Here is a 25056-nt window from a genome sequence, read left to right as displayed (position 1 = left end):
ATCGACGTGGGGTGGTAAAAATAGGCTTTCCGCACCTGGTATTCCCAGGCGGTCTCCCATTCAAGTACTAACCAGGCCCGACCCTGCTTTAGCTTCCGAGATCGGACGAGATCGGGCGTTCTCAGGGTAGTATGGCCGTAAGCCGTCAGGTTCACCAAAGTTTTGCATTTTATAGACACAATCGCCCCTGAAACCGTGCCAAGCAATGGCGGTACTTGATGGCTTTCCTTTCACAATCGACGTGGGGGGGTAAAAATAGGCTTTCAGCACCTGGTAGTCCCAGGCGGTCTCCCATTCAAGGACTAAACAGGCCCGACCCTGCTTCAGCTTCCGAGATCGGGCGTTCTCAGGGTAGTATGGCCGTAAGCCGTCAAACCCACCAAAGTTTTGCATTTTATAGACACAATCTCCCCTGAAACCGTGCCAAGCAACGGCGGTACTTGATGGCTTTCCTTTCACAATCGACGTGGGGGGGTAAAAAAAAGGCTTTCAGCACCTGGTATTCCCAGGCGGTCTCCCATTCAAGTACTAACCAGGCCCGACCCTGCTTAAGCTTCCGAGATCGGACGAGATCGGGCGTTCTCAGGGTAGTATGGCCGTAAGCCGTCAAGCTCACCAAAGTTTTGCATTTTATAGACACAATCGCCCCTGAAACCGTGCCAAGCAACGGCGGTACTTGATGGCTTTTCTTTCACAATCAACGTGGGGGGGGGGGGTGTGTGTAAAAAATGGCTTTCAGCACCTGGTATTCCCAGGCGGTCTCCCATTCAAGTACTAACCAGGCCCGGCCCTGCTTTAGCTACCGAGATCGGACGAGATCGGGCGTTCTCAGGGTAGTTTGGCCGTAAGCCGTCAAACTCACCAAAGTTTTGCATTTTATAGACACAATCACCCCTGAAACCGTGCCAAGCAACGGCGGTACTTGATGGCTTTCTTTTCACAATCGACGTGGGGGGGGGTAAAAATAGGCTTTCAGCACCTGGTATTCCCAGGCGGTCTCCCATTCAAGTACTAACCAGGCCCGACCCTGCTTCAGCTTCCGAGATCGGACGAGATCGGGCGTTCTCAGGGTAGTATGGCCGTAAGCCGTCAAACGCACCAAAGTTTTGCATTTTATAGACACAATCGCCCCTGAAACCGTGCCAAGCAACGGCGATACTTGATGGCTTTCCTTTCACAATCGACGTGGGGGGGTAAAAAAAAGGCTTTCAGCACCTGGTATTCCTAGGCGGTCTCCCATTCAAGTATTAACCAGGCCCGACCCTGCTTAAGCTTCCGAGATCGGACGAGATCGGGCGTTCTCAGGGTAGTATGGCCGTAAGCCGTCAAGCTCACCAAAGTTTTGCATTTTATAGACACAATCGCCCCTGAAACCGTGACAAGCAACGGCGGTACTTGATGGCTTTCCTTTCACAACCGACGTGGGGGGGGGAGTGTGTGTAAAAAATGGCTTTCAGCACCTGGTATTCCCAGGCGGTCTCCCATTCAAGTACTAACCAGGCCCGGCCCTGCTTTAGCTACCGAGATCGGACGAGATCGGGCGTTCTCAGGGTAGTTTGGCCGTAAGCCGTCAAACTCACCAAAGTTTTGCATTTTATAGACACAATCGCCCCTGAAACCGTGCCAAGCAACGGCGGTACTTGATGGCTTTCCTTTCACAATCGACGTGGGGGGGTAAAAAAAAGGCTTTCAGCACCTGGTATTCCCAGGCGGTCTTCCATCCAAGTACTAACCAGGCCCGACCCTGCTTTAACTTCCGAGATCGGACGAGATCGGGCGTTCTCAGGGTAGTATGGCCGTAAGCCGTCAAACCCACCAAAGTTTTGCATTTTATAGACACAATTGCCCCTGAAACCGTGCCAAGCAACGGCGGTACTTGATGGCTTTCCTTTCACAATCGACGTGGGGGGGGTAAAAAAAGGCTTTCAGCAACTGGTATTCCCAGGCGGTCTCCCATTCAAGTACTAACCAGGCCCGACCCTGCTTTAGCTTCCGAGATCGGATGATATCGGGCGTTTTCAGGGCAGTTTGGCCGTAAGCCGTCAAACTCACCAAAGTTTTGCATTTTATAGACACAATCACCCCTGAAACCGTGCCAAGCAACGGCGGTACTTGATGGCTTTCCTTTCACAATCGACGTGGGGGGGGGTAAAAATAGGCTTTCAGCACCTGGTATTCCCAGGCGGTCTCCCATTCAAGTACTAACCAGGCCCGACCCTGCTTCAGCTTCCGAGATCGGACGTTCTCAGGGTAGTATGGCCGTAAGCCGTCAAACGCACCAAAGTTTTGCATTTTATAGACACAATCGCCCCTGAAACCGTGCCAAGCAACGGCGGTACTTGATGGCTTTCCTTTCACAATCGACGTGGGGGGGTAAAAAAAAGGCTTTCAGCACCTGGTATTCCCAGGCGGTCTCCCATTCAAGTACTAACCAGGCCCGACCCTGCTTAAGCTTCCGAGATCGGACGAGACCGGGCGTTCTCAGGGTAGTATGGCCGTAAGCCGTCAAGCTCACCAAAGTTTTGCATTTTATAGACACAATCGCCCCTGAAACCGTGACAAGCAACGGCGGTACTTGATGGCTTTCCTTTCACAATCGACGTGGGGGGGGGGAGTGTGTGTAAAAAATGGCTTTCAGCACCTGGTATTCCCAGGCGGTCTCCCATTCAAGTACTAACCAGGCCCGGCCCTGCTCTAGCTTCCGAGATCGGACGAGATCGGGCGTTTTCAGGGTAGTATGGCCGTAAGCCGTCAAACTCTCCAAAGTTTTGCATTTTATAGACACAATCGCCCCTGAAACCGTGCCAAGCAACGGCGGTACTTGATGGCTTTCCTTTCACAATCGACGTGGGGGGGGTAAAAAAAGGCTTTCAGCACCTGGTATTCCCAGGCGGTCTCCCATCCAAGTACTAACCAGGCCCGACCCTGCTTTAACTTCCGAGATCGGACGAGATCGGGCGTTCTCAAGGTAGTATGGCCGTAAGCCGTCAAACCCTCCAAAGTTTTGCATTTTATAGACACAATCGCCCCTGAAACCGTGCCAAGCAACGGCGGTACTTGATGGCTTTCCTTTCACAATCGACGTGGGGGGGGGTGTGTGTGTAAAAAATGGCTTTCAGCTCCTGGTATTCCCAGGCGGTCTCCCATTCAAGTACTAACCAGGCCCGACCCTGCTTTAGCTTCCGAGATCGGACGAGATCGGGCGTTCTCAGGGTAGTATGGCCGTAAGCCGTCAAACCCACCAAAGTTTTGCATTTTATAGACACAATCGCCCCTGAAACCGTGCCAAGCAACGGCGGTACTTGATGGCTTTCCTTTCACAATCGACGTGGGGGGGTAAAAAAAAGGCTTTCAGCACCTGGTATTCCCAGGCGGTCTCCCATTCAAGTACTAACCAGGCCCGACCCTGCTTAAGCTTCCGAGATTGGACGAGATCGGGCGTTCTCAGGGTAGTATGGCCGTAAGCCGTCGAGCTCACCAAAGTTTTGCATTTTATAGACACAATCTCCCCTGAAACCGTGCCAAACAACGGCGGTACTTGATGGCTTTCCTTTCACAATCGACGTGGGGGGGGGTAAAAATAGGCTTTCAGCACCTGGTATTCCCAGGCGGTCTCCCATTCAAGTAGTAACCAGGCCCGACCCTGCTTTAGCTACCGAGATCGGGCGTTCTCAGGGCAGTATGGCCGTAAGCCGTCAAACTCACCAAAGTTTTGCATTTTATGGACACAATCGCCCCTGAAACCGTGCCAAGCAACGGCGTTACTTGATGGCTTTCCTTTCACAATCGACGTGGGGTGGTAAAAATAGGCTTTCCGCACCTGGTATTCCCAGGCGGTCTCCCATTCAAGTACTAACAAGGCCCGACCCTGCTTTAGCTTCCGAGATCGGACGAGATCGGGCGTTCTCAGGGTAGTATGGCCGTAAGCCGTCAGGCTCACCAAAGTTTTGCATTTTATAGACACAATCGCCCCTGAAACCGTGCCAAGCAACGGCGGTACTTGATGGCTTTCCTTTCACAATCGACGTGGGGGGGGGGGGGTAAAAAAAGGCTTTCAGCACCTGGTATTCGCAGGCGGTCTCCCATCCAAGTACTAACCAGGCCCGACCCTGCTTTAACTTCCGAGATCGGACTAGATCGAGCGTTCTCAAGGTAGAATGGCCAGAAGCCGTCAAACCCACCAAAGTTTTGCATTTTATAGACACAATCGCCCATGAAACCGTGCCAAGCAACGGCGGTACTTGATGGCTTTCCTTTCACAATCGACGTGGGGGGATAAAAAAAAGGCTTTCAGCACCTCGTAATCCCAGGCGGTCTCCCATTCAAGTACTAACCAGGCCCGACCCTGCTTAAGCTTCCGAGATCGGACGAGATCGGGCGTTCTCAGGGTAGTATGGCCGTAAGCCGTCAGGCTCACCAAAGTTCTGCATTTTATAGACACAATCGCCCCTGAAACCGTGCCAAGCAACGGCGGTACTTGATGGCTTTCCTTTCACAATCGACGTGGGGGGGGTAAAAAAAGGCTTTCAGCACCTGGTATTCCCAGGCGGTCTCCCATTCAAGTACTAACCAGGCCCAACCCTGCTTTAGCTTCCGAGATCGGACGATATCAGGCGTTTTCAGGGCAGTATGGCCGTAAGCCGTCAAACTCACCAAAGTTTTGCATTTTATAGACACAATCGCCCCTGAAACCGTGCCAAGCAACGGCGTTACTTGATGGCTTTCCTTTCACAATCGACGTGGGGTGGTAAAAATAGGCTTTCCGCACCTGGTATTCCCAGGCGGTCTCCCATTCAAGTACTAAGCAGGCCCGACTCTGCTTTAGCTTCCGAGATCGGACGAGATCGGGCATTCTCAGGGTAGTATGGCCGTAAGCCGTCAAGCTCACCAAAGTTTTGCATTTTATAGACACAATCGCCCCTAAAACCGTGCCAAGCAACGGCGGTACTTGATGGCTTTTCTTTCACAATCGACGTGGGGGGGGTAAAAAAAGGCTTTTAACACCTGGTATGCCCAGGCGGTCCCCCATCCAAGTACTAGCCAGGCTTGACCCTGCTTCAGCTTCCGAGATCGGGCGTTCTCAGGGTAGTATGGCCGTAAGCCGTCAAACTCATCAAAGTTGTGCATTTTATAGACACAATCGCCACAATCGCTTTCCTTTCACAATCGACGTGGGGTGGTAAAAATAGGCTTTTAGCACCTGGTATTCCCAGGCGGTCTCTTATTCAAGTACTAACCAGGCCCGACCCTGCTTTAGCTACCGAGATCGGACGAGATTGGGCGTTTTCAGGGTAGTATGGCCGTAAGCCGTCAAACTCACCAAAGTTTTGCATTTTATAGACACAATCGCCCCTGAAACCGTGCCAAGCAACGGCGGTACTTGATGGCTTTCCTTTCACAATCGACGTGGGGGGGGGTAAAAAAAAGGCTTTCAGCACCTGGTATTCGCAGGCGGTCTCCCATCCAAGTACTAACCAGGCCCGACCCTGCTTTAACTTCCGAGATCGGACGAGATAGGGCGCTCTCAAGGTAGTATGGCCGTAAGCCGTCAAACCCACCAAAGTTTTGCATTTTATAGACACAATCGCCCCTGAAACCGTGCGAAGCAACGGCGGTACTTGATAGCTTTCCTTTCACAATCGACGTGGGGGGTAAAAAAAAGGCTTTCAGCACCTGGTATTCCCAGGTGGTCTCCCATTCAAGTACTAACCAGGCCCGACCCTGCTTAAGCTTCCGAGATCGGACGAGATCGGGCGTTCTCAGGGTAGTATGGCCGTAAGCCGTCAGGCTCACCAAAGTTTTGCATTTTATAGACACAATCGCCCCTGAAACCGTGCCAAGCAACGGCGGTACTTGATGGCTTTCCTTTCACAATCGACGTGGGGGGGGGGGTAAAAAAAGGCTTTCAGCACCTGGTATTCCCAGGCGGTCTCCCATTCAAGTACTAACCAGGCCCGACCCTGCTTCAGCTTCCGAGATCGGACGACATCGGGCGTTTTCAGGGCAGTATGGCCGTAAGCCGTCAAACTCACCAAAGTTTTGCATTTTATGGACACAATCGCCCCTGAAACCGTGCCTAGCAACGGCGTTACTTGATGGCTTTCCTTTCACAATCGACGTGGGGTGGTAAAAATAGGCTTTCCGCACCTGGTATTCCCAGGCGGTCTCCCATTCAAGTACTAACCAGGTCCGGCCCTGCTTTAGCTACCGAGATCGGACGAGATCGGGCGTTCTCAGGGTAGTTTGGCCGTAAGCCGTCAAACTTACCAAAGTTTTGCATTTTATAGACACAATCACCCCTGAAACCGTGCCAAGCAACGGCGGTACTTGATGGCTTTCCTTTCACAATCGACGTGGGGGGGGTAAAAATAGGCTTTCAGCACCTGGTATTCCCAGGCGGTCTCCCATTCAAGTACTAACGAGGCCCGACCCTGCTTTAGCTTCCGAGATCGGACGAGATCGGGCGTTCTCAGGGTAGTATGGCCGTAAGCCGACAAACCCACCAAAGTTTTGCATTTTATAGACACAATCGCCCCTGAAACCGTGCCAAGCAACGGCGGTACTTGATGGCTTTCCTTTCACAATCGACGTGGGGGGGTAAAAAAAAGGCTTTCAGCACCTGGTATTCCCAGGCGGTCTCCCATTCAAGTACTAACTTGGCCCGACCCTGCTTTAGCTTCCGAGATCGGACGAGATCGGGCGTTCTCAAGGTAGTATGGCCGTAAGCCGTCAAACCAACCAAAGTTTTGCATTTTATAGACACAATCGCCCCTGAAACCGTGCGAAGCAACGGCGGTACTTGATGGCTTTACTTTCACAATCGACGGGGGGGTAAAAAAAGGCTTTCAGCAACTGGTATTCCCAGGCATTCTCCCATTCAAGTAGTAACCAGGCCCGACCCTGCTTTAGCTTCCGAGATCAGACGATATCGGGCGTTCTCAGGGCAGTACGGCCGTAAGCCGTCAAACTCACCAAAGTTTTGCATTTTATAGACACAATCGCCCCTGAAACCGTGCCAAGCAACGGCGGTACTAGATGGCTTTCCTTTCACAATCGACGTGGGGGGGTAAAAAATCGGCTTTCAGCACCTGGTATTCCAAGGCGGTCTCCCATTCAAGTACTAACCAGGCCCGACCCTGCTTAAGCTTCCGAGATCGGACGAGATCGGGCGTTCTCAGGGTAGTATGGCCGTAAGCCGTCAAGCTCACCAAAGTTTTGCATTTTATAGACACAATCGCCCCTGAAACCGTGCCAAGCAACGGCGGTACTTGATGGCTTTCCTTTCACAATCGACGTGTGGGGGGGGTAAAAAAAGGCTTTCAGCACCTGGTATTCGCAGGCGGTCTCCCATCCAATTAATAACCAGGCTCGACCCTGCTTTAACTTCCGAGATCGGACGAGATCGGGCGTTCTCAAGGTAGTATGGCCGTAAGCCATCAAACCCACCAAAGTTTTGCATTTTATAGACACAATCGCCCCTGAAACCGTGCCAAGCAACGGCGGTACTTGATGGCTTTCCTTTCACAATCGACGTGGGGGGGTAAAAAAAAGGCTTTCAGCACCTGGTATTCCCAGGCGGTCTCCCATTCAAGTACTAACCAGGCCCGACCCTGCTTAAGCTTCCGAGATCGAACGAGATCGGGCGTTCTCAGGGTAGTATGGCCATAAGCCGTCAAGCTCACCAAAGTTTTGCATTTTATAGACACAATCGCCCCTGAAACCGTGCCAAGCAACGGCGGTACTTGATGGCTTTCCTTTCACAATCAACGTGGGGGGGGGGTAAAAAAAGGCTTTCAGCACCTGGTATTCCCAGGCGGTCTCCCATTCAAGTACTAACCCACGCCCGACCCTGCTTTAGCTTCCGAGATCGGACGAGATCGGGCTTTCTCAGGGTAGTATGGCCGTAAGCCGTCAAGCTCACCAAAGTTTTGCATTTTATAGACACAATCGCCCCTGAACCCGTGCCAAGCAACGGCGGTACTTGATGGCTTTCCTTTCACAATCGACGTGGGGGGGGTGTGTGTGTAAAAAACGGCTTTCAGCACCTGGTATTCCCAGGCGGTCTCCCATTCAAGTACTAACCAGGCCCGGTCCTGCTTTAGCTACCGAGATCTGACGAGATCGGGCGTTCTCAGGGTAGTTTGGCCGTAAGCCGTCAAACTCACCAAAGTTTTGCATTTTATAGACACAATCACCCCGGAAACCGTGCCAAGCAACGGCGGTACTTGATGGCTTTCCTTTCACAATCGACGTGGGGGGGGGGTAAAAATAGGCTTTCAGCACCTGGTATTCCCAGGCGGTCTCCCATTCAAGTACTAACCAGGGCCGACCCTGCTTTAGCTTCCGAGATCGGACGAGATCGGGCGTTCTCAGGGTAGTATGGCCGTAAGCCGACAAAACCACCAAAGTTTTGCATTTTATAGACACAATCGCCCCTGAAACCGTGCCAAGCAACGGCGGTACTTGATGGCTTTCCTTTCACAATCGACGTGGGGGGGGGGTAAAAAAAGGCTTTCAGCTCCTGGTATTCCCAGGCGGTCTCCCATTCAAGTACTAACCAGGCCCGACCCTTCTTAAGCTTCCGAGATCGGACGAGATCGGGCGTTCTCAGGGTAGTATGGCCGTAAGCCGTCAAGCTCACCAAAGTTTTGCATTTTATAGACACAATCGCCCCTGAAACCGTGACAAGCAACGGCGGTACTTGATGGCTTTCCTTTCACAATCGACGTGGGGGGGGGGGGTGTGTGTAAAAAATGGCTTTCAGCACCTGGTATTCCCAGCCGTCTCCCATTCAAGTACTAACCAGGCCCGGCCCTGCTTTAGCTACCGAGATCGGACGAGATCGGGCGTTCTCAGGGTAGTTTGGCCATAAGCCGTCAAACTCACCAAAGTTTTGCATTTTATAGACACAATCACCCCTGAAACCGTGCCAAGCAACGGCGGTACTTGATGGCTTTCCTTTCACAATCGACGTGGGGGGGGTAAAAACAGGCTTTCAGCACCTGGTATTCCCAGGCGGTCTCCCATTCAAGTACTAACCAGGCCCGACCCTGCTTTAGCTTCCGAGATCGGACGAGATCGGGCATTCTCAGGGTAGTATGGCCGTAAGCCGTCAAACCCACCAAAGTTTTGCATTTTATAGACACAATCGCCCCTGAAACCGTGCCAAGCAACGGCGGTACTTGATGGCTTTCCTTTCACAATCGACGTGGGGTGGGTTAAAAAAGGCTTTCAGCACCTGGTATTCCCAGGCGGTCTCCCATCTAAGTACTAGCCAGGCTTGACCCTGCTTCAGCTTCCGAGATCGGGCGTTCTCAGGGTAGTATGGCCGTAAGCCGTCAAACTCATCAAAGTTGTGCATTTTATAGACACAATCGCCACAATCGCTTTCCTTTCACAATCGACGAGGGGTGGTAAAAATAGGCTTTCAGCACCTGGTATTCCCAGGCGGTCTCCTATTCAAGTACTAACCAGGCCCGACCCTGCTTTAGCTACCGAGATCGGACGAGATTGGGCGTTTTCAGGGTAGTATGGCCGTAAGCCGTCAAACTCACCAAAGTTTTGCATTTTATAGACACAATCGCCCCTGAAACCGTGCCAAGCAACGGCGGTACTTGATGGCTTTCCTTTCACAATCGACGTGGGGGGGGTAAAAAAAGGCTTTCAGCACCTGGTATTCGCAGGCGGTCTCCCATCCAAGTACTAACCAGGCCCCACCCTGCTTCAGCTTCCGAGATCGGGCATTTTCAGGGTAGTATGGCCGTAAGCCGTCAAACTCATCAAAGTTGTGCATTTTATAGACACAATCGCCCCTGAAACCGTGCCAAGCAACGGCGGTACTTGATGGCTTTCCTTTCACAATCGACGTGGGGGGGTAAAAAATAGGCTTTCAGCACCTGGTATTCCCAGGCGGTCTCCCATTAAAGTACTAATCAGGCCCGACCCTGCTTCAGCTTCCGAGATCGGACGAGATCGGGCGTTCTCAGGGTAGTATGGCCGTAAGCCGTCAAACTCATCAAAGTTTTGCATTTTATAGACACAATCGCCCCTGAAACCGTGCCAAGCAACGGCGGTACTTGATGGCTTTCCTTTCACAATCGACGTGGGGGGGGTAAAAAAAAGGCTTTCAGCACCTGGTATTCCCAGGCGGTCTCCCATTCAAGTACTAACCAGGCCTGACCCTGCTTTAACTTCCGAGATCGGGCATTCTCAGGGGAGTATGGCCGTAAGCTGTCAAACTCACCAACGTTCTGCATTTTATATACACAATCGCCCCTGAAACCGTGCCAAGCAACGGTGGTACTTGATGGCTTTCCTTTCACAATCGACGTGGGGGGGGTAAAAAAAGGCTTTCAGCACCTGGTATTCCCAGGCGGTCTCCCATCCAAGTACTAACCAGGCCCGACCCTGCTTTAGCTTCCGAGATCGGACGAGATCGGGCGTTCTCAGGGTAGTGTGGCCGTAAGCGGTCAAATTCATCAAAGTTGTGCATTTTATAGACACAATCGCCCCTGAAACCGTGCCAAGCAACGGCGGTACTTGATGGCTTTCCTTTTACGATCGACGTGGGGGGGTAAAAAAAAGGCTTTCAGCACCTGGTATTTCCAGGTGGTCTCCCATTAAAGTACTAATCAGGCCCGACCCTGCTTTAACTTCCGAGATCGGACGAGATCGGGCGTTCTCAGGGTAGTATGGCCATAAGCCGTCAAACCCACCAAAGTTTTGCATTTCATAGACACAATCGCCCCTGAAACCGTGCCAAGCAACGGCGGTACTTGATGGCTTTCTTTTCACAATCGACGTGGGTGGGTAAAAATAAGGCTTTCAGCACCTGGTATTCCCAGGCGGTCTCCCATTCAAGTACTAACCAGGCCCGACCCTGCTTTAGCTTCCGAGATCGGACGAGATCGGGCGTTCTCAGGGTAGTATGGCCGTAAGCCGTCAAACTTACCAAAGTTTTGCATTTTATAGACACAATCGCCCCTGCAACCGTGCCAAGCAATGGCGGTACTTGATGGCTTTCCTTTCACAATCGACGTGGGGGGGGGTAAAAATAGGCTTTCAGCACCTGGTATTCCCAGGCGGTCTCCCATCCATGTCACAACCAGGTCCGAAAAAGGCTTTCTTCCAAGACTTTCGGTGTTTAATGGAAACATGGCTATCATGAAAAGTTATCGACAGCTTTTTGTGTGGTAGCACGAATTTTCCGTTGGGACCTGCATGTTGCTGTATCAAATGTCATGAAAAGGGGGGAAACAGTCCATGGAAGCGCAATGTGTTATTTTACAAATAAAGACTGCTGCTTTGAGTTCACAGGGCGCCAGGCTCTTTATTCACTGTACGTAGTCTGCTCTCTAGCGGTAAGAAACGTGAACTACAATGCTATGGATGACACCACACAGTTTACGTTTCAAACTCGGTGTTAGGCTTTATGAACTATCTTGATCGTATGATTATGTTGGGATGTAGACTAGAATGATGAACTTTGTTTTAACCGGGACCCTCTGAAGTGGTTAACCATTTGCTGAGGTGACCACCACACATGTAAATTGTCACCCCCACCTTGGCCACTCTCACCCCCACCCTTCTTCTCTCAATAAATACTGTCTTGCATGAATGCAACGGCAGACTTTGTTCGGACATTGCTGTATCTACAGTAACGAACAAATTCTCCACTTGCAAGTGTTCAAAGGGCATACTGTCTCCCGTGTGGTTCTTGCAAAATAAGTTAGAGTCGGAACATCTCTAACATTTTGGTGCCGTGACCCGGATCCAACATACCCACTGCTGATCGACGGAGGACGACGTGCTGCATTGTCGACAAGCCAGCGTCCATTAGGAGGACCTGGTAAAGAAAAGACCTGGCAAGAAAATTCTTCACTGGGCCAGCATCTTAGGTCTGCCTTCGTCGGACAACAGTGGATTGACGGGATCCGGCAGTGCAACGAACCAGGGGACAAGTAAGTTAAAGCCCTGAAATTGTGTGATTGTGTTGTTGTGAAACGCATAAAAAGTTAAAGGTGCACAAGATATACGGCTTTGGTTTGTCCGGGCTATAAGATATACGGCTTTGGTTTGTCCGGGCTATGAGATATACGGCTTTGGTTTGTCCGAGCTATGAGGTTTACGGTTTGGTTTGTCCAGGCTAAGAAACAGCTGGGGTTCTAGACCCAGTGGATGGAACGGGTTAAAAAAGACAGAGATTCTTTTTCTTAATTGGAGAAGGGCGTAGGTTCTTTTTTGTCCGTTTTTTCCTAGCTGTTTGGAAGGGTTTTTGCACCCATCCGAGATAGGCCTAAAAGTTAAAAAGCGCTAAGTTGTGTGGTTGAGTGTGTGACTGGTAGGAGAATTTGACTAAGAGGCAATTTTGTTGAAGGGTCAATTTAATCCTACATTGAGGATCCTCCAAAAAGAAAAACAAAAAATTGAAAAAAAAATGGAAAAATCTAAAAATATCAAGTTAAGATAGGAAATAAAAACGGTAAATCTCTAGCTCTTGAAGGTGATGAGAAGTACATGGCAAGTAGATTTCTTAATTGTATGCGATACATGCCAAAGTGGAAGAAAAAGTATGGAGTAGAAGGGAAGTTGAAAGTTGAAATGTGGAAAATAGTGGTTGATGTTTTGGAGGAGAGTGTGGCTAGGAAGACAAAAGGGATTGAGAAAGGAAAGAAAAGAGAGAGACTTCCAATGTGCTAGAGTGTGGTTGAAAACTTCACAAGAGCTAAGAGAACAAATTCAAAAGACCAAAAATGGAAAGATAAAAAGTGATGAGGTCACAAGTGTTTGTCAGACCAGAACACAATAAGGCCCCAGTGCGCAGACGCAAGGCCGCCATATGGTTCAAAACCCCCACCAGATTCTGACAACTGTTGGTACTGTGGGAGACGAGGACACTTTGCGAGAGAGTGTCGTTATGCAAAACAAGACCAATCAAAGGGTGGAGGAAGGGGCAGAGGAAAAGCCAAATTTTCAGCAAAACGGGCTTCCTCCTCTTTGACCTCTCATGCTCCTACTTTTGGTTTAAAACATTTTTTTGGGGTTATTAGAACTCCTGTACATACAAGACGTATGACAATGCTGATTGTATGCCCAACGACAAATGACAAGGGGTCAAATTATGTGTGCACACTGAAGTTAAAATTTGCAAATCAAGTGGTAAAGTAATACAACTTGTTTCTAAGAGATAAAAAGAAAAATTAGAATGTGCTGTCCTCGCGTGCGTGGGTGGGACCAGCTTCATGATCGAACGCAAGAAATGGCCAGCTTGTGACGAATCATTGATGTCAGGTCCCCTCCCCTCGCACCGAGAGCTGTACGTGTGTGCATATTTGTTAAACTGATAAAATTGGCTAAACCTGTGTCCAAAAGAAATTCGTTAGACCACTTTTGAAGAATAAAAATAAATAAAAAAGAGAAGAAAAGAAAGAAATCTGTTTGTAGGCAGAAACTGGTTTACACTAGTGCTCATTAGTGTCTCATCCTGATGACAAATTCGAAAGACAGAGAAAACATGTTTTCTGGAATTGGATGAAGCAAAATTGTGGATTTCACACACTGCAAAACTAAATTTGAAAAAATAATTGATTAGTTGTGTTTTAAGAGTCTACAAACTTCTATATTTTAGTTAAATCCGAGAGATTGAGTTGGTTAATTTAAAAAAAAGAAAAAAAAAATCTGATTAATTCGCAAGCTGTTTTTTTTGTGTGTGTTGAGAATGGTATATGAATGTTGTGTGGAGGACTTGGATAACTTCAGACAAATGTGATGAAAAGACTCCTCTTCGGTGACTGTGTGTGAGATGCAAATGAGCAGGGATGAATGATTTCCTGAATGAAAGGAAAATATAGGTTGAATAGTTGAGGTTGTTCGAGACTACTATGGGAGATTAGTAGAGCAACTTTGACGAAAGAGTGATTTTGTGCAAGTTAAATGCTAAGAAAACAAAAACAAAAAACCCAAAGAAAAAGTTGTTGCTAATTACTAACGAAGCTATGAGGAAGTGGTGTGGGTGTTTTGAAGGGCACGCGCTTATGCGCTTCCCTGGCTCATCAACATTTGTTTGACTGATCAAAGGAACCATTTGCTACAGGACTTAACATCCAAATCTAACCGGGATCAGAGAATCTCCTTTAAACCAGGCGGCAATAAATGGGACAGCCCCTGTCATAGATGGTCTTTTGTCAGGAGGAATCCTTAGGAAGTGCTTGGATTCTCCTTGCAAGACTCCTGTTTTTCCAGTCCAAAAGGCCAATAAAATTGATTGGCGAATGATACAAGATTTCCGAGTAGTAAATGAAGCAGCACCTAATGTGCCTGACCCACACACGCTTCTAAACACTTTTTAAGGCAGCAGCAATTGCGACACATGGGCCTTGCCATGTGTCGACAGGAGGGATGAGGTCAATTCACTACCTTTGGTTTAGATTCTTACTTAAAAAATTTTTTGTAAAGCATGTCCTGTTTGTGTGAAACATAATCCACAAGGAAACATGAGACCTAAGAGAGGCTCCTTTCCAAAACCGTCTTACCCATTCTAAATCATGCACATGGATTTTATTGAACTCACACAAAGTGGACCTCACAAATACTGTCTAGTGATGATTGATACATTTTCCAAATGGGTTGAAATAGTTCCATCTAAACGAGCAGATGCCTTAACAGTGGCAAAAGCCGTTTGCAAAACCGTCATACCGGTTCATGGCATCCCGCAGATCATTTACAGTGACAATGGTCCACACTTTGTGAACCAAGTTGTACAAAACATGGCTGTACACCTTGGGATAACGTTAAAAAACCACTGTGCTTGGCACCCATCCAGTGCAGGCCTGGTTGAACGAGCAAACGCTACTATCAAAAGCAGGTTGGAAAAATACATGGAATCAACAGGCAGAGCCTGGCCGGAGTGCCTAGACTTGGTGAAACTCTATATGAGAATCACCCCCAATTCAGAAGGGCTAACGCCTTTTGAAATTATACATGGGAGACCATATAGACTACCTGTGTTCCCTGCAGATTTACAAAAAGCAGATGAAGAACAGACCTTGGCAGATTACATGATCAGAACGCTCAAAATGAAAGATGTGTTAAATGCAAATTTACTGCCGCCTGGTCTTCCTTCCCCACAGGTTGACAACCTCATCAAGCCAGGAGACTGGGTCTACATCAAGGTCATCAAAAGAAAGAACTGGGCCAGCCCACGGTGGGAGGGACCATTCCAAGTCTTGCTGACTACCCCCACTACAGTAAAGATTGCTGAACGGCCCAGCTGGATTCACCTCAGCCACTGCAAGTTGCAGAGAGTGCTGGACCCCTCATTCGGAGTGGTGGGGAAGTCCGACTTCAAAGGGGTTTCATCGCTTAGGGTGGAACGTCTCAACGTTGGTGAAGAATCCAGCGATCTCCACTCCGCTAGGCGAGAAGATGTCCCGGTGTCTCTGCCATCCTAGTAGCAACGGAATTCCATATGCCAGGTGGATTCTATGCTGCGCTGTGGTTGGAGTGTGCTATGGTTTGTGGGCTCATCTGAATGGACCAATGGACAGTGTCATTCGTGGAAGAAGATGGTCACATGATGAGAATTTCGAGGACTGGTCATGGGATCCCAGAAACCCATACAAAACCTACACTTGGTACCGGTGCGTAAAGTTCACTGTGAGAGCTCACACACAGGAGGAATGCTATGTGTGTGTTCCAAACTCCCCCCCTTCCTCCACAAAAGTTGACCTGGAGGCCAGAACAATGACTGTCACTGAAGCAAATGCATGGCCTTTGTGGGAGGGGTTTGGATTTCAGCACCATGCTGTCACAGTCAGTGATGCTACCCCTACCGCCCTGGACTCACAGAAAAGAACCTGTGATCGAACTCTTTTGGGTTAATGTCAACGCATGTTAAAGGACGAACATTGCCGCAAGTGGCCTACACAGAGAGACCAGCTGGAGTGAACTACACATGTTACATCCAAGGAAACGAGACCCACAAATGCATCAACGACGACTGCTCTCCAGGAGGACACTGGATGGGAGCTTTGGACATCACCGCTGAGTGTCAGGATAAGAGAGCCATTTCAAGTGGTGAGGGCTCTCCTACCAACATGGCTGCGCCATCAAACAGAACCTACTTCATACAGAATGGCTGGTGGCTTTGTGATCAAAAAGGTTGTCCGATGCTGCCCGCCAACTGGACAAGAGTGTGTGCACCAGTGTGGGTGACAGACCACACCTACAGAATACAACATCATCAGTTGACGACAGCACGCAACTCTTCTGGACGTCGACGCAGGGCTGTTGTGACCTTTGACTCTCATGATCCTGTCTGGGGTCAGTGATGGACAAAACAGAGCGATTCAGGCTATTAGGCTAATGGTCTTACAAAACAGGATGGTTCTGGACTTGATGACTGCAACACGACGGTTCCAGCAAGGAAGCAGATCCACCATCGACAGCGTCCCCGCCCCCAATTCAAATAGAGGCAGAATAATCCTCTTCCCCCTTGGTGGCCAGGTAGTCTACCCTGGCCACTGAAGACTGAAGACGACAACCGCGCGGCAGACACTTCCAGGTTCTCCCCCGACGAAGCAGTGCTGCAGAGGGGGTGAGAATTGTGCTCACCCTCCAACAGTGGGCGTGCCAAGCCCCCGACGGCTGAACAATCACGAGCAGCTTTTGTCTTGACTGTTGTTATTGATAACATTATGGTCGCCTAAGGCAGAGGGACCGTGTGAGACTTTTCCTGCATTATAACATCTTGCCGCAGGTTTTTCACTCACACACTAAAATTGATCTACGTAGATTGCGTAGATGATGTTTAGCCGAGCATGTTTTACAGAAACTTAATGATTTGACTATCAAAAATGCTTCGCAAGTGATGGGTACAATGATATCAAGTCAAAAGTCAAAGTCAAAGTCCGCTTTATTGTCAATTTCTTCACATGCCAGGCACACAAAGAGATCGAAATTACGTTTCCCACCGTCCCACGGTGACTAGACAGTACACAACACGCACATCAAACAGCACAAAGAGTAAAAACGAACAGACAAGAGCAACAAATAAGTAATAAGCAAATAACCCAAATAATAAACAATAAATAAATAAATAGACAAATAAGAGCAGCAAAATGGAACAAGCGCGCTAATAGCAGACAGCCAGATCATAGCGCAAAAGAGCAGGACGTCATGTAGCAGAGGGTGGAGGGGGGAGGGAATTCAGGATCCGGACAGCTTGGAGCACGAAGCTGTCCCTGAGTCTGGTGGTGCGGGAGCGCAGGCATCTGTATCTCTTCCTAGAGGGCAGAAGTACAAACAAAGAGTGAGCGGGGTGACTCTCATCACACACAATCTGAGCCGCTTTGCGGGTGAGACGGGAGGCGTAAACTTCCTTCAGGGAGGGGAGTGGGGCCCCGATGATTTTACTCGCAGTGGTCACTATGCGCTGCAGGGCCTTCATGTTGTACTCAGAGCAGCCACCACCCCACACAGCGATGCAGCTGGAGAGGACGCTCACAATGGTGCCACGGTAGAATGTGGTCATGACGGCGGGAGGAGCACTTGCCCGCCTGAGTTTCCGCAGAAAGTACAGGCGGCGCTGGGCCTTCTTCACCAGCGACGCAGTGTTGGTGGTCCAGGAGAGGTCCTCACTGATGTGCACCCCCAGGAATCTGGTGCTACTCACTCTCTCCACCACAGCTCCGTCGACGGTCAGCGGCAGGTGGTGGGTGTGACCCTTCCGGAAGTCAATGATAATCTCCTTGGTCTTGTTGACGTTCAGCAGAAGGTTGTTGTCCCTGCACCAAGCGGCCAAAAGGTCGACCTCCGATCTGTAGTGAGTCTCGTCGCCACCGGTGAGCAGACCCACCACAGTCGTGTCGTCGGCATATTTCAGCACGCGGTTGCTGCCGTAGGTCGCAGTGCAGTCATGCGTCAGCAGGGTGAAGAGCAGCGGACTGAGCACGCAGCCTTGAGGGGCCCCCGTGCTCAGCGTGATGCTGCCGGAGACACTGTCGCCCACACGCACTACTTGAGGCCTCTGACAGAGGAAGTCCAGTAGCCAGTTGCAAAGGGAGGAACTGAGGCCCAGCTTGACAAGTTTGCAAATGAGACGCTGTGGAACAATGGTGTTGAATGCAGAACTGAAGTCCACAAACAGCAATCTCACATACGTCCCTGTTCTCCAGGTGGGTGAGGGCAGAGTGGAGGGCAGAGCAGATGGCATCCTCAGAGGACCGATTGGGTCGGAAGGCAAACTGGAAGGGGTCCACGGTGGGGGGAAGAACAGATCTGACGTGCGCCAAGACAAGCCTCTCAAAGCACTTCATGACGATGGGGGTCAGTGCCACAGGGCGGTAGTCATTGAAGCAGGAGGGAGCAGGATTTTTCGGCACAGGTATGATGGTGGCAGCCTTGAAGCAAGACGGGACGACGGCCTGCCGCAGGGAAATGTTAAAGATGTCCGTGAAGACATCCATCAGCTCCTCAGCGCAGTCCTTCAGCGCCCGTCCCGGGATGTTGTCCGGGCCCGCCGCCTTACGGGTGTTGATAGCAGCAAGCGTCTTCCTCACGCTAACGGCAGAGAGGCACAGAGGCTGCTCGTCCGGATGGGGAGGGTTCTTCAGCGGGCAAGTGTCGTTCTGAGCGTCGAAGCGAGCAAAGAAGCGGTTCAGTTCGTTGAGCAGAGGGACGTCGCCCTCACAGCTCTGCGGCGCGGGCTTGTAGTCCGTGATTGTCTGTATGCCTCGCCACAGGCTCCGAGCATCCTTGCTGTCTTTGAAGTGAGCAGTAATCTTGGAAGAGAACGCCTTTTTCGCATCCTTGATGCCCCGGGACAGTTTCGCCCTTGCTGATCGCACGCTCGCTGCATCCCCAGCCCTGTAGGCTTTGTCTCTGGCCCTCAGGAGCCCAAGGACAGCCCCTGTCAGCCATGGCTTCCAGTTAGCCCGAGTGACGACGTACTTTGTGAGGGTCACATCATCAATGCACTTAGCGATGTAAGAGGTCACAGAGTCAGCATACTCCTCAATGTCCGTCCGATTGTCGCAAGTGGCTGCCTGCTTAAACATTTCCCAGTCTGTAGTGCCAAAGCAGTCCCGAAGAGCATCAGAGGCCCCCTCAGGCCACACCCTAACACGTTTGCGAACCGGCCTGGAAGTTCTCACTCTCTGTCTGTACGCGGGGGTAAGCAGAACGGTGACGTGGTCAGAAAGTCCGATGTTGGGGAGGGGGGTGGCCTTGAAAGCTCCTTTATGTGCAGTGTAGACCAAGTCCAGGAAGCTGCCACCACGCGTTGGAAAAGTAACATGCTGGTGAAGCTTTGGAAAGACAGACTTCAGGTCAGCATGATTAAAATCACCAGCGAAGATGATGAGACCGTCAGGGTGCGCCGTCTGCTGATCACTGACAGCCCGATAAAGTTCATTAAGGGCCGTGATCCTGTCACTTCCAACGTTGGAAGGCGGGATGTAGACCGCGACAAGCAGAATCGCAGCAAACTCCCTTGGTAGGTAAAAAGGACGGCACTTAACGATCACAAACTCCGCCAGTGGCGAGCAGTGCCTGCATACCACTACAGAGTCCCGGCACCATTCGTCGCGGATGTAGACACATATACCTCCTCCACGCGATTTCCCTCCTTCTTCAATTGCCCGGTCCGCTCGAAAGCACGCCAGCCGCTCCAGTTGCACAGCAGAGTCCGGAATGTTGACATTCAGCCAAGTTTCAGTGAACACGAACACGCAGCAGTTGCTCACTGCCCGGTTCGTGGATCTCAGCAGATGAATGTAATCCATCTTGTTGTCCAGCGACCGGACATTCGCCAGAAGAATGGAAGGCACGGCCGGGCGAGTCGGGTTCGCCGCTAGCCTGGCCCGGACGCCTCCGCGCTTTCCCCTCTTCTGCCTCCTCGCACACCGCTTCCGACGCTGCTTGTCCGGGGAAGGAGTAGCAGACGAGTCCGGCGATGATTCAGGCCGGAGCAGTCCCAGTGACTTTAATGTCCCCGTATCAAAGTCCGAAACGCCGCAAAACTCGCTTTCGCCGATGTCGAGCAGAACCTGCCTGCTGTACTTGTAGCGCAACATGGTACGATCAGACAAACACATAAAACTGTCTGACAAACACTTATTAGATGAACAAAACACCGATCGGTTGGGACGGAGAGAGGCCGCTGCGTGTGCACGCGCCGCCATCTTGGCAGATCTGCTGTTTCTGTGTGTTGATTTTATTGTTGTTTTTATTTCTTCATTATATTTTCTTACTTATGTTTGATTGATCGGGGTGGACATAATCATATGATAAACAGGAGGGATATGTTAGGGTTTATGAACTATCTTGATCGTATGATTATGTTGGGATGTAGACTAGAATGATGAACTTTGTTTTAACTGGGACCATCTGAAGTGGTTAACCATTTGCTGAGGTGACCACGACACATGTAAATTGTCACCCCCACCTTGGCCACTCTCACCCCACCCTTCTTCTAAATACTGTCTTGCATGAATGCAACGGCAGACTTTGTTCGGACATTGCTGTATCTACAGTAACGAACAAATTCTCCACTTGCAAGTGTTCAAAGGACATACTGTCTCCCGTGTGGTTCTTGCAAAATAAGTTAGAGTCGGAACATCTCTAACACTCGGGTTTTAGTTTCAATGTCGGAGTTGAAGCTACGCTTGCAGTTTCCCAAATGTCATACGTGATGGGTGTTGTAAAAAATTGCTTGAACGATTGAAGTGAAAAATAAGTAAATATGTAAAAGCTTACAGCACCTGGTATTCCCAGGCGGTCTCCCATCCAAGTACTAACCAGGCCCGAACCTGCTTAGCTTCCGAGATCGGACGATATCGGGCGTTTTCAGGGCAGTATGGCCGTAAGCCGTCAAACTCACCAAAGTTTTGCATTTTATAGACACAATCGCCTCGGAAACCGTGCCAAGCAACGGTGGTACTTGATGGCTTTCCTTTCACAATCGACGTGGGGTGGTAAAAATAGGCTTTCAGCACCTGGTATTCGCAGGCGGTCTCCCATTCAAGTACTAACCAGGCCCGACCCTGCTGTAGCTACCGAGATCGGACGAGATTGGGCGTTTTCAGGGTAGTATGGCCGTAAGCCGTGTTAGGATACGGATTTTAGCTATTGATCTGACTCCAAATTACGATCAACACCACAAGTTTCTATGTCCTAATCCACACACTGGCGCACCTAACAATTTTGCGAGTTCGTTCTGTCAAAGAGAAGACCAGTAGATCAATCAGACCAAATTTACCAAATGTTTATTCCTAACAAAGCGCACTAATACAGGCCTGGGTCCCGGGTCCCTCACACTAAAACTCGTGCGTTTCTGTGACCACCAAAAGACGACACATTCTTCCGGGTTGCCCAGTTTTAAAGAAACACAATATGAATATTAAAGCATGCAAAATATTGTGTGATGATTGGTCGATGGTCATCTCCTCCCCGTCGAGGTGTCATCACTGTGGTCAGGAGTTGGGGATTTTCCTCTCGAAGCCCAACCACCTGGACGTGGTATTGTTCTTTGTTCTCGCTCCTCACCCACCTCGAGGTGTTATCGTCTGGTACTCTGTTGGAATAATCTCGGGGGAAGCCTTGGCCTGCCAGACCAGGAGGCCTTATCTTTATGAGTTTACGACTCTCCTTTAAACTAAATGCTTTCTATTTGGTTCAAGGAATGTCTTTTGATCCCCGTCAGCCTTATGTTTCCTTCCTGTCCTTATGTTACTTTTGTGTTTGTTTTGTAAGAAGTCTTCAATGACAATGAGCAGAGCTTCTTTGCATAGGCGAAATGTTCTTTGTCAGTTTAAAGGGACTTCATTCCTTTTAGTTAACTGTAGCTTTGATTCATAGATTGTAGATGATCAAAATTGGTTATATACAGTTTGAAGAAGTCACATTAAAGTTATCCCATATTTACTCAATGTTCGTTTAAGGAACTGTATATCAGTTACCTTACATTTACTTAATATGTGCTGAAAGGTTTAAGTAAGGTTAGATATTATTATTATTATTATGTGTTGTGTTAGTTTACTAAGAAGTTAAACTTAGCAAGGGGTTAGTTGCATTGTTCCACAGGTAAGCGACATTCAAAGTGCTTCAAGTTATCTGATCACAGTCGAGCAGGAGTCGGCCACCTGTGGAGAGGACAACTGGTTGGGGGAAGAAAGCAGACTCTGCACTCCCAATGTGGGGGTCGAGAAGATCAATTCACACTACACTACATTCCTTAGCTAATCAGCGTTGCTACAGCCACTATCTCCCCTCCCTTCAGTGTAGCAACGCCTCTGTAGCCAGGGCATCCAAGACATTAAAAGGAGGAGCACGTGGGGGAGGAACTCAGAACTGGTGGAGATTGTAACTGAGCTTCCTTTCTCTATCGTTCTCCTCGCGAGTAAACTCATCCTGGTTGTCTTCTCCTCTTTGTTCCAGCATGTGATTTAATGTCTGATCATATTCAGACCTAACATACTCCCTTCGTTCCGTACCGTCCCGTACTCCCTTCCTGGGCCTGTTCCATAACTCTTAGAAGAAACAAGTTCATGCAGTGTGCCTGCACATTCCTCACCCCCACCAATCCACACAAGCACTCCAATACTAGATATTATATTGATATGATTATATGTTTAACACAACCTTGAAAAATATGTTTGCTAACTGCTGAAAGCACATTTCCCTTTAGCCGTCAAACTCAACAAAGTTTTGCATTTTATAGACACAATCGCCCCTGAAACCGTGCCAAGCAACGGCGGTACTTGATGGCTTTCCTTTCACAATCGACGTGGGGGGGGGGTAAAAAAAGGCTTTCAGCACCTGGTATTCCCAGGCGGTCTCCCATCCAAGTACTAACCAGGCCCGACCCTGCTTTAACTAGCGAGATGGGACGAGATCGGGCGTTCTCAAGGTAGTATGACCGTAAGCCGTCAAAAACACCAAAGTTTTGCATTTTATAGACACAATTGCCCCTGAAACCGTGCCAAGCAACGGCGGTACTTGATGGCTTTCATTTCACAATCGACGTGGGGGGGTAAAAAAAAGGCTTTCAGCACCTGGTGTTCCCAGGCGGTCTCCCATCCAAGTACTAACCAGGCCCGACCCTACTTTAACTTTCGAGATCGGACGAGATCGGGCGTTCTCAAGGTAGTATGGCCGTAAGCTGTCAAACCCACCAAAGTTTTGCATTTTATAGACACAATCGCCCCTGAAACCGTGCCAAGCAACGGCGGTACTTGATGGCTTTCCTTTCACAATCAACGTGGGGGGGAGGTAAAAAAAGGCTTTCAGCACCTGGTATTCCCAGGCGGTCTCCCATTCAAGTACTAACCAGGCCCGACCCTGTTTTAGCTTCCGAGATCGGACGATATCGGGCGTTTTCAGGGCAGTATGGTCGTAAGCCGTCAAACTCACCAAAGTTTTGCATTTTATAGACACAATCGCCCCTGAAACCGTGCCAAGCAACGGCGGTACTTGATGGCTTTCCTTTCACAATCGACGTAGGGGGGGTAAAAAAAGGCTTTCAGCACCTGGTATTCCCAGTCGGTCTCCCATCCAAGTACTAACCAGGCCCAACCCTGCTTTAGCTTCCGAGATCGGACGAGATCGGGCGTTCTCAGGGTAGTATGGCCGTAAGCCGTCAAACCCACCAAAGTTTTGCATTTTATAGACACAATCGCCCCTGAAACCGTGCCAAGCAACGGCGGTACTTGATGGCTTTCCTTTCACAATCGACGTGGGGGGGGTAAAAAAAAGGCTTTCAGCACCTGGTATTCCCAGGCGGTCTCCCATTCAAGTACTAACCAGGCCCGACCCTGCTTAAGCTTCCGAGATCGGACGAGATCGGGCGTTCTCAGGGTAGTATGGCCGTAAGCCGTCAAGCTCACCAAAGTTTTGCATTTTATAGACACAATCGCCCCTGAAACCGTGCCAAGCAACGGCGGTACTTGATGGCTTTCCTTTCACAATCGACATGGGGGGGGGGGGGGGTGTAAAAAATGGCTTTCAGCACCTGGTATTCCCAGGCGGTCTCCCATTCAAGTACTAACCAGGCCCGGCCCTGCTTTAGCTACCGAGATCGGACGAGATCGGGCGTTCTCAGGGTAGTATGGCCGTAAGCCGTCAAGCTCACCAAAGTTTTGCATTTTATAGACACAATCGCCCCTGAAACCGTGCCAAGCAATGGCGGTACTTGATGGCTTTCCTTTCACAATCGACGTGGGGGGGGGGTAAAAATAGGCTTTCCGCACCTGGTAGTCCCAGGCGGTCTCCCATTCAAGGACTAAACAGGCCGGACCCTGCTTCAGCTTCCGAGATTGGGCGTTCTCAGGGTAGTATGGCCGTAAGCCGTCAAACTCACCAAAGTTTTGCATTTTATAGACACAATCGCCCCTGAAACCGTGCCAAGCAATGGCGGTACTTGATGGCTTTCCTTTCACAATCGACGTGGGGGGGGGGTAAAAATAGACTTTCCGCACCTGGTAGTCCCAGGCGGTCTCCCATTCAAGTACTAACCAGGCCCGACCCTGCTTTAGCTTCCGAGATCGGGCGTTCTCAGGGTAGTATGGCCGTAAGCCGTCAAACTCACCAACGTTTTGCATTTTATAGACACAATCGCCCCTGAAACCGTGCCAAGCAACGGCGGTACTTGATGGCTTTCCTTTCACAATCAACGTGGGGGGGGGGGGGTGTAAAAAATGGCTTTCAGCACCTGGTATTCCCAGGCGGTCTCCCATTCAAATACTAACCAGGCCCGGCCCTGCTTTAGCTACCGAGATCGGACGAGATCGGGCGTTCTCAGGGTAGTTTGGCCGTAAGCCGTCAAACTCACCAAAGTTTTGCATTTTATAGACACAATCACCCCTGAAACCGTGCCAAGCAACGGCGGTACTTGATGGCTTTCCTTTCACAATCGACGTGGGGGGGGTAAAAATAGGCTTTCAGCACCTGGTATTCCCAGGCGGTCTCCCATTCAAGTATTAACCAGGCCCGACCCTGCTTTAGCTTCCGAGATCGGACGAGATCGGGCGTTCTCAGGGTAGTATGGCCGTAAGCCGTCAA

The 25056-nt window shown here is 49.8% G+C and overlaps 8 non-coding genes and 45 pseudogenes across 8 annotated transcripts; all 53 read right to left on the bottom strand.

Moving 5' to 3' along the window:
- Positions 1 to 23: 23 nt before the first annotated feature.
- LOC147053598 (5S ribosomal RNA) lies at positions 24 to 143 on the bottom strand (annotated as a pseudogene).
- Positions 144 to 484: 341 nt separating this feature from the next.
- LOC147053597 (5S ribosomal RNA) lies at positions 485 to 604 on the bottom strand. The gene has a single exon (XR_015067080.1). It is a non-coding gene; the product is annotated as a 5S ribosomal RNA (ribosomal RNA).
- Positions 605 to 730: 126 nt separating this feature from the next.
- Positions 731 to 850, bottom strand: LOC147053596 (5S ribosomal RNA; annotated as a pseudogene).
- A 117-nt stretch (positions 851 to 967) lies between these two features.
- Positions 968 to 1087, bottom strand: LOC147053595 (5S ribosomal RNA; annotated as a pseudogene).
- A 116-nt stretch (positions 1088 to 1203) lies between these two features.
- Positions 1204 to 1323, bottom strand: LOC147053594 (5S ribosomal RNA; annotated as a pseudogene).
- Positions 1324 to 1448: 125 nt separating this feature from the next.
- Positions 1449 to 1568, bottom strand: LOC147053593 (5S ribosomal RNA; annotated as a pseudogene).
- Positions 1569 to 1684: 116 nt separating this feature from the next.
- Positions 1685 to 1804, bottom strand: LOC147053592 (5S ribosomal RNA). Its single transcript, XR_015067202.1, has one exon. It is a non-coding gene; the product is annotated as a 5S ribosomal RNA (ribosomal RNA).
- Positions 1805 to 1920: 116 nt separating this feature from the next.
- On the bottom strand, positions 1921 to 2040 carry LOC147053591 (5S ribosomal RNA; annotated as a pseudogene).
- Positions 2041 to 2157: 117 nt separating this feature from the next.
- LOC147053590 (5S ribosomal RNA) lies at positions 2158 to 2267 on the bottom strand (annotated as a pseudogene).
- Positions 2268 to 2383: 116 nt separating this feature from the next.
- Positions 2384 to 2503, bottom strand: LOC147053589 (5S ribosomal RNA; annotated as a pseudogene).
- A 126-nt stretch (positions 2504 to 2629) lies between these two features.
- Positions 2630 to 2749, bottom strand: LOC147053588 (5S ribosomal RNA; annotated as a pseudogene).
- Positions 2750 to 2865: 116 nt separating this feature from the next.
- LOC147053587 (5S ribosomal RNA) lies at positions 2866 to 2985 on the bottom strand. Its single transcript, XR_015067196.1, has one exon. It is a non-coding gene; the product is annotated as a 5S ribosomal RNA (ribosomal RNA).
- A 125-nt stretch (positions 2986 to 3110) lies between these two features.
- LOC147053586 (5S ribosomal RNA) lies at positions 3111 to 3230 on the bottom strand (annotated as a pseudogene).
- Positions 3231 to 3346: 116 nt separating this feature from the next.
- Positions 3347 to 3466, bottom strand: LOC147053585 (5S ribosomal RNA; annotated as a pseudogene).
- A 342-nt stretch (positions 3467 to 3808) lies between these two features.
- LOC147053584 (5S ribosomal RNA) lies at positions 3809 to 3928 on the bottom strand (annotated as a pseudogene).
- A 121-nt stretch (positions 3929 to 4049) lies between these two features.
- LOC147053583 (5S ribosomal RNA) lies at positions 4050 to 4169 on the bottom strand (annotated as a pseudogene).
- Positions 4170 to 4285: 116 nt separating this feature from the next.
- On the bottom strand, positions 4286 to 4405 carry LOC147053582 (5S ribosomal RNA; annotated as a pseudogene).
- A 116-nt stretch (positions 4406 to 4521) lies between these two features.
- Positions 4522 to 4641, bottom strand: LOC147053581 (5S ribosomal RNA; annotated as a pseudogene).
- A 115-nt stretch (positions 4642 to 4756) lies between these two features.
- On the bottom strand, positions 4757 to 4876 carry LOC147053580 (5S ribosomal RNA; annotated as a pseudogene).
- Positions 4877 to 5188: 312 nt separating this feature from the next.
- On the bottom strand, positions 5189 to 5308 carry LOC147053579 (5S ribosomal RNA; annotated as a pseudogene).
- A 118-nt stretch (positions 5309 to 5426) lies between these two features.
- Positions 5427 to 5546, bottom strand: LOC147053578 (5S ribosomal RNA; annotated as a pseudogene).
- Positions 5547 to 5661: 115 nt separating this feature from the next.
- Positions 5662 to 5781, bottom strand: LOC147053577 (5S ribosomal RNA). Its single transcript, XR_015067201.1, has one exon. It is a non-coding gene; the product is annotated as a 5S ribosomal RNA (ribosomal RNA).
- Positions 5782 to 5900: 119 nt separating this feature from the next.
- LOC147053576 (5S ribosomal RNA) lies at positions 5901 to 6020 on the bottom strand (annotated as a pseudogene).
- A 115-nt stretch (positions 6021 to 6135) lies between these two features.
- Positions 6136 to 6255, bottom strand: LOC147053575 (5S ribosomal RNA; annotated as a pseudogene).
- Positions 6256 to 6371: 116 nt separating this feature from the next.
- LOC147053574 (5S ribosomal RNA) lies at positions 6372 to 6491 on the bottom strand (annotated as a pseudogene).
- Positions 6492 to 6607: 116 nt separating this feature from the next.
- LOC147053573 (5S ribosomal RNA) lies at positions 6608 to 6727 on the bottom strand (annotated as a pseudogene).
- Positions 6728 to 7076: 349 nt separating this feature from the next.
- LOC147053572 (5S ribosomal RNA) lies at positions 7077 to 7196 on the bottom strand (annotated as a pseudogene).
- A 118-nt stretch (positions 7197 to 7314) lies between these two features.
- On the bottom strand, positions 7315 to 7434 carry LOC147053571 (5S ribosomal RNA; annotated as a pseudogene).
- Positions 7435 to 7550: 116 nt separating this feature from the next.
- LOC147053570 (5S ribosomal RNA) lies at positions 7551 to 7670 on the bottom strand (annotated as a pseudogene).
- A 118-nt stretch (positions 7671 to 7788) lies between these two features.
- Positions 7789 to 7909, bottom strand: LOC147053569 (5S ribosomal RNA; annotated as a pseudogene).
- Positions 7910 to 8033: 124 nt separating this feature from the next.
- LOC147053568 (5S ribosomal RNA) lies at positions 8034 to 8153 on the bottom strand (annotated as a pseudogene).
- Positions 8154 to 8271: 118 nt separating this feature from the next.
- LOC147053567 (5S ribosomal RNA) lies at positions 8272 to 8391 on the bottom strand (annotated as a pseudogene).
- A 118-nt stretch (positions 8392 to 8509) lies between these two features.
- On the bottom strand, positions 8510 to 8629 carry LOC147053566 (5S ribosomal RNA; annotated as a pseudogene).
- A 126-nt stretch (positions 8630 to 8755) lies between these two features.
- On the bottom strand, positions 8756 to 8874 carry LOC147053565 (5S ribosomal RNA; annotated as a pseudogene).
- A 116-nt stretch (positions 8875 to 8990) lies between these two features.
- On the bottom strand, positions 8991 to 9110 carry LOC147053564 (5S ribosomal RNA; annotated as a pseudogene).
- Positions 9111 to 9226: 116 nt separating this feature from the next.
- Positions 9227 to 9336, bottom strand: LOC147053563 (5S ribosomal RNA; annotated as a pseudogene).
- Positions 9337 to 9422: 86 nt separating this feature from the next.
- LOC147053562 (5S ribosomal RNA) lies at positions 9423 to 9542 on the bottom strand (annotated as a pseudogene).
- A 116-nt stretch (positions 9543 to 9658) lies between these two features.
- On the bottom strand, positions 9659 to 9768 carry LOC147053561 (5S ribosomal RNA; annotated as a pseudogene).
- A 116-nt stretch (positions 9769 to 9884) lies between these two features.
- LOC147053560 (5S ribosomal RNA) lies at positions 9885 to 10004 on the bottom strand (annotated as a pseudogene).
- Positions 10005 to 10121: 117 nt separating this feature from the next.
- Positions 10122 to 10231, bottom strand: LOC147053559 (5S ribosomal RNA; annotated as a pseudogene).
- A 116-nt stretch (positions 10232 to 10347) lies between these two features.
- Positions 10348 to 10467, bottom strand: LOC147053558 (5S ribosomal RNA; annotated as a pseudogene).
- A 116-nt stretch (positions 10468 to 10583) lies between these two features.
- Positions 10584 to 10703, bottom strand: LOC147053557 (5S ribosomal RNA; annotated as a pseudogene).
- A 116-nt stretch (positions 10704 to 10819) lies between these two features.
- On the bottom strand, positions 10820 to 10939 carry LOC147053556 (5S ribosomal RNA). The gene has a single exon (XR_015067156.1). It is a non-coding gene; the product is annotated as a 5S ribosomal RNA (ribosomal RNA).
- Positions 10940 to 20747: 9808 nt separating this feature from the next.
- On the bottom strand, positions 20748 to 20866 carry LOC147053555 (5S ribosomal RNA). Its single transcript, XR_015067058.1, has one exon. It is a non-coding gene; the product is annotated as a 5S ribosomal RNA (ribosomal RNA).
- A 115-nt stretch (positions 20867 to 20981) lies between these two features.
- LOC147053554 (5S ribosomal RNA) lies at positions 20982 to 21101 on the bottom strand (annotated as a pseudogene).
- Positions 21102 to 22803: 1702 nt separating this feature from the next.
- Positions 22804 to 22923, bottom strand: LOC147053553 (5S ribosomal RNA; annotated as a pseudogene).
- Positions 22924 to 23039: 116 nt separating this feature from the next.
- LOC147053552 (5S ribosomal RNA) lies at positions 23040 to 23159 on the bottom strand (annotated as a pseudogene).
- A 118-nt stretch (positions 23160 to 23277) lies between these two features.
- LOC147053551 (5S ribosomal RNA) lies at positions 23278 to 23397 on the bottom strand (annotated as a pseudogene).
- A 116-nt stretch (positions 23398 to 23513) lies between these two features.
- LOC147053550 (5S ribosomal RNA) lies at positions 23514 to 23633 on the bottom strand. The gene has a single exon (XR_015067174.1). It is a non-coding gene; the product is annotated as a 5S ribosomal RNA (ribosomal RNA).
- A 117-nt stretch (positions 23634 to 23750) lies between these two features.
- Positions 23751 to 23870, bottom strand: LOC147053549 (5S ribosomal RNA). The gene has a single exon (XR_015067079.1). It is a non-coding gene; the product is annotated as a 5S ribosomal RNA (ribosomal RNA).
- A 125-nt stretch (positions 23871 to 23995) lies between these two features.
- On the bottom strand, positions 23996 to 24115 carry LOC147053548 (5S ribosomal RNA; annotated as a pseudogene).
- A 579-nt stretch (positions 24116 to 24694) lies between these two features.
- LOC147053547 (5S ribosomal RNA) lies at positions 24695 to 24814 on the bottom strand (annotated as a pseudogene).
- Positions 24815 to 24930: 116 nt separating this feature from the next.
- On the bottom strand, positions 24931 to 25050 carry LOC147053546 (5S ribosomal RNA; annotated as a pseudogene).
- Between the last annotated feature and the right edge of the window lie 6 nt (positions 25051 to 25056).

The sequence above is a fragment of the Syngnathus leptorhynchus genome, chromosome 8, assembly GCF_054491065.1.
Source record: "Syngnathus leptorhynchus isolate UIUO chromosome 8, UIUO_Slep, whole genome shotgun sequence".
Classification (NCBI taxonomy): Eukaryota; Metazoa; Chordata; class Actinopteri; order Syngnathiformes; family Syngnathidae; genus Syngnathus; species Syngnathus leptorhynchus.
Note: the sequence above shows the minus strand (reverse complement) of the source record. Positions and strands in the feature narration are given on the sequence as shown.